We start from the raw sequence: 12,303 nt of genomic DNA, 5'->3' as shown, positions 1-12,303 counted from the left end.
CAGCAAAAGTCCACCCCCTCGATTCACATGGCTCCAGATTTCCTACCAATACAGGTTCAGTTAGAGAAAGGTTTAGGTTACAAGTGTAGGAATATAATTCCCCATTCAAGAATAGAATTTTTTCCAAATATTTCTCTCCAGAATACCTACTTTGAAGAAAATCTTTTCATCAAAGGAGATTATTAATTCCTGGGAGAGAAGGCAGCAGAAACAGAACAAGTTCCCTCAACCTTTAAATAGCTATGCAGTGCAAGGTGAAAATGTTTTGTTATCATTCACACATCCACAGCAGGATTAATCCATAGCCAGATTAATCCATCTGCATCTGTTCCCGCCACATTTTCTGCTTCTTGCCTAGCAGGACCAGAGCCATAAATAGGAACCAATTCTTCATGTGTCCAAGTAAGTCTGTTCTAAATGAAATCCTGGGTTTTCTGTGAAGAAGTTTCTCAGTCCTAGACTAGATGGAAATACTTACTCAGAAGAATGTTTTCATTTTTTCATGTAACTTTATTTTGGTAATTGATATGCAAGAAAAGGAACATGTTTAATATATATAATTTCTTAATAGCTTTTGATTTGATATTGAAATTTATTGTTTTCTCTCTCTCTTGGTGTGTTGGCATTAAACCCTGGATCTTGTGCATGCTAGGTGAGCACCCTACCAACTTAACTACATCCCCAGACATGATATTGAAGTTTTTGAACAAGCTCTTTCTAAAGAAACATAGCTCCAATATTGAAACTTTTAATTCCAAGATGAGGTTAATTTGAGACTGGAATGTTTCTGAATGCCCCCAAACATCATTAGGATCATCTAGGATGACTAAGGTAAGGTTTTCAGTAGTGCTGATACTTATTAACCATGGTTACTTTCCACATACAGTAATAATTATAGTTTGACACTTCCAATATAATTATAGCATCTTTCATCCTCATCCCAATTCTTCAAATATAGTTGGTAAATATCATTAACCTAGTTTTGCAGTTGAAAAATTTGAGAATCATGGAGATTAAGCAATTTGTAGGATAAATTCTCTCTTGACAATAGATACCATGCTTTCTCTGAAACACCTCTAATAATCCAGACAAATCGTAAGTGTGAACTTCTGTTTTTCTAATTTTTCTTGATGCATTATCATCATACATAATACATTATGTACATACATGGACATGCAAATAACATGATTTGATCAATTTCATTTCCTATTAACTCCCCTTTCCCTTTGCCCTCTCTCACCCCAACCTCCTTCCTCAACTCTGCTAGTCTCCTTTCTATTTTCATGAAGTCCCTTTTGTCATATTTTCTCTCTAGCTTCCATATATGAGAGAGAACACAGGACTCTTGACTGAGTCTGGCTTATTTCATTCATCATGATGTTCTCCATTCCATCCATTTTACAGTAAATGATATAATTTCGTTCTTCTTTAGGCTACATAAAACTCCACTGTGTATATTCACTTCCTTTTCTTTATCCACCTGTCTGTTGATAGACAATTAGCCTGGTTCTATAACTTGGCCTTTATCAATTGCACTGCTATAAATGTTAATATCATGTATTGCTATGGTATACTGACTAATTATTTTGGGTAAGTACCAAGAATGGTATAGCTCGGTCACATAATGACTCCATCCCTAGTCTTTTGAGGAACTCCATCCTGTTTTCCATAAGTGGTTGTACAAATTTACAATCCTACTGACAGTGCATCAGTGTTTCTTTTCCCCCACATCTTCACCATGGTTGTTAGTCATAGTCTTTACCATTGCCATTCTGACCGGAGTGAGATGAAATCTCAATGTAACTTCGGCTTCCATTTCCCTGATTGCTAAAAATATTGAACATTTTTTTCAAATATTTGTTATCCACTTGCACTTCTAATTTGTTTATAAAAATTTAAAGAAAACAATTTAAAGTACATATTAATAGAATGCTTTCAATTTTAGGAAAACAGGCAAATTTAAACTGAATTAAAAATTTTAGCAATTATTTATAACAACAGAGAAATAGGTCTGGGCAAATATATGTTGAAATCACAATATAGCAGAGTTCTAGAATGAAAGACAAAAATAATATACTTAAACAAGTTTTAACTGTATAAGAGGTGCTAGCTTTGGAAAATTTAAAATTACAGTTAATAAGGTAGTACATTTCTATGAAAAACTATGTATCAAAAATTATAGAGATAATACAATATTTGGTATCAACTCTTAGGTGTAACTGCTTAGGAATTCACACTTATTGAAATATAAGCTTTTTAGTAGTAAAGATTTTTTTTTTATCCCAGTAGGACCTGGTACATGAAAGTTCCTCAACAAATATTTGTTGAACTAATATAAGTGGATCCTATTAAGTTTGGTAATTAAGCAAAAAGAAGACTAATCATAAGGGTTTTAAAATTCAAATATACTTTATACCCACAAAAGACATACATGTGAATATTAAATGGCATGCAATAACTGTTCAGTCCAAATACAAACATGTAGAACCCTTTCTCCTGTGAATGACATCAGTCTCTGTGGCTTCTGTGAGAGCAATATTGGAAATTATTCTCCCTGAACTTATTCCATGGTTGAATGTTTCTGTTTGTTGCTGTGCCATTGATTCTTCTTATCTCCTAGGTATAAACCTACTTATAAAAATAAATGAAAGTCCTATGTGTATCTGAAGCTCTGTGGCGAATGTTCACATGTATGTTCTTTTGATCAATTTTCAGAACAAACTATAATGTGATACTATTATTCTCACTTTATAAATGAGGAAACAAGAATGTGAATTGCCAGGAAATGAAGCACAGGTAAAAGAAGCATGTTACACCACCTGCAATTCTCCTCAGTGCTTGACAAGGATTCCGCTGAGTAATAAAAATGTTTGCAAAGACTCATCTAGTTGGGAATTTGGGTTGTGGACTTTCCTTCCTTGCTTGCTTAATATGTGTAGGTTTACTAGTAATATTATATGTGTTTTCCCTGAAAACAGGGTTCTTAAAAGAACCAGGGTTAAAACATAAAAACCAGACCTCTTATGGAACAGTGATTTCAGATTTAGTCATTTGCAGTGAAACTCTGAGTAACCAAGATTGCTATGAGAAAATACAAAAACAGCTTCTAGCTGCCAATCCCCTGTTGACTACTCTCAGATGACCTGAAGCATGTAGGCAAATAACTCCAACCCCATCAGGAAGGATGAACAGGAACATAAGAAATAAAGAGGAAAAAAAAAAGGTTCCTCAATGTTAAGTTCACACAGTATAAGAAGATATTATATTATTGTTAGCTTAAACTGTCTAGCATTTATTAACTACAGCAGTAGTCACACGACTGACATTTACTCAACCCTGCTGAACTTACTTTAACCTTTATGATTAGTTAAATATTAATATATCTTACTGTTTAGTTATAGGTTATCACAAGTAAACAATTACTAAGAATAATTAGAACACTTCATTGTCTAGTCTAGTAATTATTATACAAAATATTTTTGTTTTTCTCCTTGTGACCTTTTCCTGTTCTGAAAAAACATGTGTAACTGCCAACGTTTTAATGAATAAAAAGTTGGCTGGGAAAAATAAAATTTAGAGCTTAGCATCCATTCCTTGAGTTTGTGTTGCTTTGTTCTCCATCATGCCGACGCCTACTCCCTCACCTGAGACCACTATGACCCCTGCTAGAGCTGGACCCTGGCAGAAGCAGAATGGAAAAGCACCAGGATTCTAACCCAATACTCTTCTGATTCTAAATTTAATATACTCAACTACCATTGTCATTTTAAATATTTTGCTAAAGAGTCAGTGTCCCATGCTTTGTAGGGATTTGAAGAAGGAAGAGCTGGAACTGAGGGAGAGACCAAGATAAAGGAGACTTTAATGAATGTGAATCTACACTGTTCCTAATATCTGGGAGTTCAAAGATGTCATTACCTATGTATGTATCAATGCAACTGTTAATGAAATTGCTCCATCAAAATATTCCACTGAGGTAGTGGTAGTTATAATTATAATGATCATATCAAGTGGAGATTACTAGTTCAAAATTGCTTATTATATCACAACAGTATAGGATCTGGGTTCTGAATATGGAGGAAAAATTTAAGAATTATCTGACCTAATCTCAGCTATAACTTTTATGAGCTGCTTGATCTTAGAAGTGTTACTTAACTTCTCTGTACTTCTATTTTCTAATAGTGAAGTTAAGAATAACATGATAGTAGTAATTATTTGAATTTATAGTAAGCATTAAATCAGCAAATGTCTGCCAAATATCATTTAAAATACTCTGCCATTAAATAAATGTATTTTGTATTATCATTTTAACTATTAATGGTATATGATTCATATGCTGTTATTATAACTATCATTGTGTTAATGCCATGATCAACATTCATTTCCATCTCAAGAAAACCCTTATAGGAATTCACAACTCAGTAGAACACAAGCATTTATTATTTATCAGAAGGACAAAGTGTAGTAAATTCAAGATTGCTTTAATAACTTTTTTTTTAGATAATGTAATTCATTTTCATATGAAGTACATGGAGAATAGGAAAAATGTGACAGAGTTTGTTCTAGTGGAACTTACGGAGAATCCAAAGATGCAGAATGTCATATTTGCTGTGTTTTTGCTCATCTACATCATCTCTGTGGTAGGAAATGTGCTCACTGTGATCACCATAACTGCCAGCCCATTACTGGGGTCTCCTATGTACTTTTCTTGGCCTATCTCTCCTTTAATGATGCCTGTTACTCTTCTATCAATACCCCTAAACTGGCCATAGATTCACTCCATGAAAAGAAACCATCCTATTCGATGAATGTATGACTCAAATCTTTGGGGAACATTTCTTCGGAGGTGCAGAGGGCATCCTGCTTACAGTGATGGCTTATGACCGCTATGTGGCCATCTGTAAGCCCTTGCACTATACAACCATCATGAACTGAAGGGTATGTGGCCTCTTAGTAGGAATAGTGTGGGTGGGAGGCTTTCTCCATGCAACCATCCAGATCCTCTTCATCTTCTGACTACCCTTCTGTGGTCCTAATGTCATTGATCACTTTATGTGTGATCTGAACCCTTTGCTCAATCTGCCCTGCACTGACACTCTTGGGCTCTTTGTTGCTGCCAACAATGGGTTTGTCTGCCTGTTAAACTTCCTCCTCCTGCTCATATCCTATGTGGATATCCTGCGCTCCCTGAGGACCCTCATGTGTATTTTGGTACCGATACCATACCATTTTTATTATTATAGCTCTGTAGTATAAATTAAGGTCTGGTATTGTGATGCCTTCTGCTTGGCTTTTCTCACTGAGGATTATTTTGGCTATTCTGGGCCTCTTATTTTTACAAGTGAATTTCATGACTGCTTTGTTCTAATTTCATGAAGAATGTCATTGGAATTTTGATGGGAATTGCATTGAATCTGTATAGTGTTTTTGGTGGTATGGCCATTTTGACAATAATAATCCTGCCTATCCAAGTGCATGGGAGATCTTTCTATCTTCTAAGGTCTTCCTCAATTCCTTTCTTTAGTGTTCTGTAGTTTTCATTGTAGAGGTCTTTCACCTCTTTGTTGATTCATTCCCACACTTTTTTCCTTATTTTTTTGAGGCTTTTAGGAATGGCATAGTTTTCCTAATTTCTCTGTCAGTTGGTTCTTCATGGTGTATAGAACTGCAATTGATTTATGGGTTTACTTTTATACCTTGCTGCTTTGCTGAATTTGTTTATGAGTTCTATCAGTTTTGTGGCGGAGTTTTTGGGTCTTCTAAATAGAGGATCCTGTCACTGATGAATTGGAAATATTTTCAGTTATTTTCCTATTCATATCCATTTAATTTCTTTCTTTTGTTTAATTGCTCTGGCTAGAGTTTCAAGGAATACATTGAACTGAAGTGATGAAAGAGGGCATCCCTACTTATTCCAGATTTTAAATATACTGCTCTCTGGTTTTCTCCATTTAGAATAATGCTGTCCTTGGATTTATCATATATAGCTTTTATAGTGTTGAGGTATGTTCCTACTATCCCTAGTATTTCTAGTGATTTGAACATGAAGCCATGCTGTATTTTGACAAATGTTTTTTTCTACATTTATGAAGATAATTATGTGATTCTTGTCTTTAAAGTTATTGATGTGATGAATTACATTTTTTTGATTTTGTAGGTTGAACCATCCTTGCATTCCTGAAATAAACCCAACTTGGTTATGGTGCACTATCTTTTTAATATGTTTTGATATACAATTTGCCAGTATTTTATTAAGAATTTTTGCATCTATATTCATGGCTATTGCTCTGAAATTTCCTTTCCTTTTGTGTCTTTGGTTTTGATATTAGGGTGATACTAGTTTCATAGGATGAGTTTGCAAGGGCTCCCTCCTTTTCTATTTCATGGAATTATTTGAGGAGTATTGGCATAAGTTCTTCTTTAAAGAACTGTGTTGAGAATCCATCTGGTCCTGGGCTTTTCTTGATTGGTAGGCTTTTGAAATTTTTTTTTTTTTTAATTTTGTTGCTTGAAATTGTCCTGTTTATATTTTCTATGTCCTCCTGATTAAATTTGGGTAGGTTATTTGTCTCTAGAAATTTGTCAATGTCTTCAAGATTTTCTATTTTATTGGAGTATAAATTTTCAAAATAGTTTCTGATTATCATCTGTATTTTACTTGTGTTTGTGGCGATATTTCCTTTTTCATCACAGATTTTAGTAATTCGAGTTCTCTCTCTCTTTCTCTTGTTTAGTTTGGCTAAGGGTTTATCAGTTTTTTTTTTATTTTTTCAAAGAACTGACTTTTATTTTTTCTTTGTTTCAATTTAATTGATTTTGACTCTGATTTTAATTATCCATTGTCTTCTACTGCTTTTGGTATTGATTTGTTATTAACCTGGTAGGACTTGAAGTGTAATGTTAGGTTATTTAATTCATTTAATGAATGAACTCAATGCAATTAACTTTCATCTTAGAACTGTCTTCATAGTGTCTCAGATATTTTGATATGTTGTGCTACTATTCTCATTTACCTCCAATTGTTTTTAATTCATTTCATTTTTTATTTCTTCTGCTATCCATTCACCCTTCATTACTTTTTTTTTGTGGAGATACTGGGGATTGAACCCAGGGGCACTCAACCACTGAGCCACATTCCCAGTCCTTTATATGTTTTATTTAGAGACAGGGTCTTGCTAAGTTGCTCAGGGCTTCACTCAGAGTCTCACTCAGGGCCTGCTGGGGCTGACTTTGAACTCATGATCCTCCTGCCTCAGCTCTTCCCAAGCTGCTGGGATTACAGATGTGTGACACCATGACCAGCTAGCTATACATTGGCCATTCAAGAGTGTATTATTTAGTTTCCAGGTGTTAAAGTAGCTTCTATTTTTTATTGTGTCACTGATTTTTAATTTCATTCCATTATGATCTGATGGAATGCAAGGTATTATGTTTATTTATTTATTTATTTTTTTATTTGCTAAGAGTTACTTTGTGTCATAAGGTATGGTCTATTTTAGGAAAAGGATTCACATGTTGCTGAGAAGAAAGTGTTCAGTCATCAATGGATAAAATAGTATGTAAATGTCTGTTAAGTCTAAATTATTAATTGTAGTTTTTAGTGCTATAACTTATTTATTTAGTTTTGTTTAGAGGTTTTATCCAGTGATGAGAGAGGTGTGCTAAATTTTTCCAGTATTATTGTGTTATGGTCTATTTGATTCTTGAAATTGAGAAGGGTTTGTTTGATGTATGCAGATTCTGTACTGTGTTCCCTATTTTTCTGTGTCTAACTCATCATTTTTTTTCCTGTGACTTATACCATTGTTTTATGAGCTATCTAACCAGATGCTAGATATAAGTTGATTTCTTTCTTTTTCTGTTCTGTACAGATCTTTGGTTTGCCTGAAGTTAGATTAAATGCTATTTTTTTTGTTTTGTTTTGTTTTGTTTTTTGTTGGTGGTGTTGAGAACAATTTAGTTTAGAAAAATGCCTTCTCCTGTTATTGAAAACCTGTCATGAACTATGCATTAAAGTTTTAAAAATATCCTTTCTTTTGTGATTTGACCCTTTCTTTTTATTGAATTTATGTATGTCCATTCCTTTAGTTTGTAATTCCTTTAGTTTAAAATAACAAAAGTTTTTAAATGTATCGAGTCAAATATTTTTGTTAGCTTAGTGTACTTATTTCTGTAGCGAACCTTTTTTTCTGAATATAGTTGGTGGTTTTTCATCTTTTGAGTATTTAATCTATGTTTTCTTAAACTTGCAACAAGTATTTCCAGAATAAGAATAATGCTATGTATTTTTAATTTTTTTTATTCTTATCAAGAATCATATTTGTCATATTATTATAACTATTTTTCTAATCAAGTATATCATGCATAGGGGAAGGTATATTTTTAAATTTATGATTCAACTTTGAAATATATGATAATGATGTTCTTTAATAATGCTACACCACCTGCTATTTTTGTATTTTATAAATAGGAAACTTTAGAAGCACTGAGACCAAGATCTGAATGCCACATCCTGGAACAAATCATCAGTGTTAGTTAAAAAAATTATTTTCTCCGACTCTAAATAACACAATCTGTCCAACAAATTATGGTGGCTCAATTTCTTCAACTTAAAAGTGTCAGCTCTCTTTCATAAACTGGATTTTGAGTTGCAAAAATGGCTTGAATTCTAAACGTGACTGAAGATTACCAGAGAGTGAATTCTGAATTTTCAAGTAAATTTGGAGTATACTAGAGTGTATCATACTCTCTGTTTCTTTCTATTCAGGATGTGCTTCTTCCAGGGTATTTGATTTTAGCCTTCACTATATGTATTCATACAGTCCTTGAATGTAACATGAACCAACAAATTTAATGGCCTGTGTATATTTTACTGTAGCTTCGAGTATTCACTAACTTCATTTGATTCTGAAATGTGACTATATCATCTTCAATTTCAAATTGAACTCACCTGATGTTTTATAGTCACCCTGAAAGCAAGTTAAAAATGACAAGGTTGACAAACTGCCCTGCAACCCCATCAGTACTGGTGACTACAGAAGACACTGAGGTGTAGACACTCATTGATTCATGCCTCTGCTCTTCCTGTGGTCCTCTTTCTATACTTGTTTTTCTATGGGGAAAAATACTGTGCAGTTCTTAGGAGACTATCCATACATGAACAATTACAGGAAAGATTCCTCAATGAGAAACCTCATAAAAGCATGCTTGGTATGAGGATTAGGTGTATTTGTGTGTATGTGTGTGTGTGTGTGTGTGTGTGTGTACCTGTCTGTATGAGAGAGAGGGGAGGGCCTATGAGCTCATTATATGACTAATAGTATTCTCCAACCTTGAGCCTTGAGTTTTTCTGCTAGGGAAGTACATCAGTGTTACAGAAAAATTCCTAATCCAAGTTATTTGTTTATTCAAAACTTGCCACAACTTAAATTCTTGTACCTTTTCATGCATAAATCAATCACACCAGGCCAAGCTGCATTCATGAAGTAAGTGAACAACATGACAGAATTCTTCCTGCTCAACCTGACCCAGGGCCCACATATGCAGAAACTCCAGCTTGTTGTATTTTTGGTCATTTACTTTCTCACCTTGTTAAGCCACTTACTCATTGTTGTGACGATCACCACCAGCCCAGCCCTGGGCTCCCCCATGTATTTTTTCCTGTCCTTCTTGTCCTTTATAGATGGTTGCTGCTCTTCTACCACAACTCCTAAAATGATATTTGACTTACTTGCTGAGAAGAAAACCATCTCCTTTAGTGGGTGCATGACTCAGCTCTTTGCAGAACATTTCTTTGGGGGAGTGGAGATCATCCTGCTCACAGTGATGGCCTATGATTGCTATATGGCCATCTGCAAGTCCCTGTGCTACATGGTCACAATGAATAGGCATGTGTGTGGCCTCCTGGTGTCCCTGGCCTGGGCTGGAGGATTTCTACATGATCTGATGCAAACTATTTTTATGGTCTGTTTGCCCTTCTGTGGGCCAAAAGTCACTGATCATTTCATCTGTGACCTTTTTCCCTCCTTCAACTCTCCTGCAGAGACACTCACATCTTTGGCTTCCTGTGACTGCCAACAGTGAGCTGATGTGCATGATCATTTTTGCTATTCTCATCACATCCTACCTCCTCATCCTGTGCTCCCTAAAGACTCCCAGCCCTGAAGAGCAATGGAAAGCTCTCTCCACCTGTGCCTCCCACATTGCTGTAGTGGTCCTCTTCTTTGTGCCCTATATATTTGTGTATTTTTGGCCCATGGTGACCTTCCCCATTGACAAAGTGGTGGCTGTGTTTCATACTATGGTGACACCCATGCTAAAACCTTTAATCTACATCCTCAGAAACACAGAGGTGAAGAATGCCATGAGGAAGCTCTGGGGCCGAAGACTCATCTTGGGCAATGATTTGAATGAAGAGAGAATATAAAATAAAATCTACTCACATTTTAACTTAAAAGATGAGTATTTGATTAAATGATGACTATGGTGTTGCCTATTTGGAAAACTCTGAAATTTACAAATTGGCTACCACAAGAAAGTACATTGCTAGCTAGCATAAAAATGTTGCCACATAGGTTATTCCATCAGTTTATGTAACCAATATGACAATTTGGGGCAAAGTTTGGGGACACATTCCAATACATCCCAATAGACTGAGTAATTGCAGTATTTTAGCAAATGGACTTCACATTAAAATTTTGTGAAAAGTATAATTTTAATCACAAATATTGAAATCCAGGTAGACTTATTACTGCAGAAGTCAGAACAACACAAAACAAATTTGTTTTTAGGAATGAGAGTCATTGAGGCAGGATTTATCCAGAAATTAATACTATTGTGCCATAAACTTCCAGGGGGCTCCATTTATCTTAAAATATTGCTGTTTCCAGAATAAATTGGTGTCTCTGCTGAAAGTCATAGAGTGATATAAAATTCTTCCAGGTATAGTCATAGATAAATCTTGGACATCATTTCTCAAATAGAAGATCCTTCCTGAGGAGCTATCCTACACACCACTAAAAACTATTATGGGGTGTATTTGTGCCTTAGCTAATAAGGACAAAGACAGCTGACACAAAAGAAAATGATGTATCTGAATAATCAAGAAGACACTGAGTACAGACAAAATTGAGTAGAGAATTACAGACAAAAACCATGGGAGTAATTTTGATGTACATAAAACATAATTTTAAGAAAAGGGACCCAGATTTAGGAAGAAAGAAGAAAACAATTTAGATAGTCAGCAGGTTAGTAAACCATTCACTCCAAATGGAAGATAAGGTCACCTTACTTTTTCTTGATTTCTAGCCCATGTTTTTAAAGTAGGACCATGTTCACAGAAGTGACTGATCTGTGTCACAGATCACGACTTAGCAGCCAATTTTTATTCCCCAGACTTCTTTTTCCCTCCTATAGAAAAGCTGAAAGATACCCTAGGATGGAAGGGCCATTCAGAGAAACAACCTGGAGCATTGAATAACCACAGGGAAGAAGCTGGGCTGGAGAAACACCAAATTCTAGTGGATAAACAGGAAATAAAATTGTATATGTTAAACCACTGAGATGTGGTTTTGTCACTATATCAAATTGCAGCTTATCCTGACTAAAGCACAAACCAGCTTCATGCTTTAGAAGAGGTATCAGTGTTAATGAGAAAGAACTTTAACATAACTATTGCAATTATCTTGATTCTCAAATAGTGTAGGATGTGTTCATAACAATCCTTATAAAACCAAGCCCATATAGGGACTTTTTTTTTTGATTCAGTGTAACTAAATGACATATTTAAAACATATTTTATATACTGTCATCCTATTCCTGTTACCTACAATATAAGATAATACTGAAGGAAATTATATAACTTTATACTACATGAGTGCCAAGAAAAATTATGTCCTCCAATGTGAGCTAGGACTGCAAAGCCTCCAGAGCATATCCTCTTGACAGATTTTTTTTTCTACGTGTTCTCCTCAGGCTGTACTCCAATTTTCCACCAATTCCCTATGATCTATATATCCCACAAGTTTTCTTTGACTCTCAGAAGATTATGCTTGCTACTGGAAAAAAAAAATTTTGCAATACCTGCATCATCCTGTCCCCCAACACCTAGCAACACAGCATGGTTAGAGATCTGCTTTTCCTGGGCAGGCAGAGGAAAGTAAGTACTGAACTTTGCAAAGGACACAACACAAAGTCTGCCTCAATCAAACCAGCACTGACTGCACAGCTGGTCTGGTCTTCAAGACCACAACACCAGCAGGCTGAACCCAGCAGCTCCTGATTTTCAGCTTGTCCCATTTCCAG

The 12,303-nt window shown here is 35.1% G+C and overlaps 2 pseudogenes; both read left to right on the top strand.

Moving 5' to 3' along the window:
• Window positions 1–4,529: 4,529 nt before the first annotated feature.
• LOC124959392 (olfactory receptor 4C46-like) lies at window positions 4,530–8,539 on the top strand (annotated as a pseudogene).
• A 941-nt stretch (window positions 8,540–9,480) lies between these two features.
• On the top strand, window positions 9,481–10,426 carry LOC124959391 (olfactory receptor 4C5-like; annotated as a pseudogene).
• Window positions 10,427–12,303: the final 1,877 nt, after the last annotated feature.

This window comes from Sciurus carolinensis, chromosome 11 (genome assembly GCF_902686445.1).
Source record: "Sciurus carolinensis chromosome 11, mSciCar1.2, whole genome shotgun sequence".
NCBI classification, from domain to species: Eukaryota; Metazoa; Chordata; class Mammalia; order Rodentia; family Sciuridae; genus Sciurus; species Sciurus carolinensis.
This window is presented reverse-complemented; position numbering and strand designations above follow the sequence as displayed.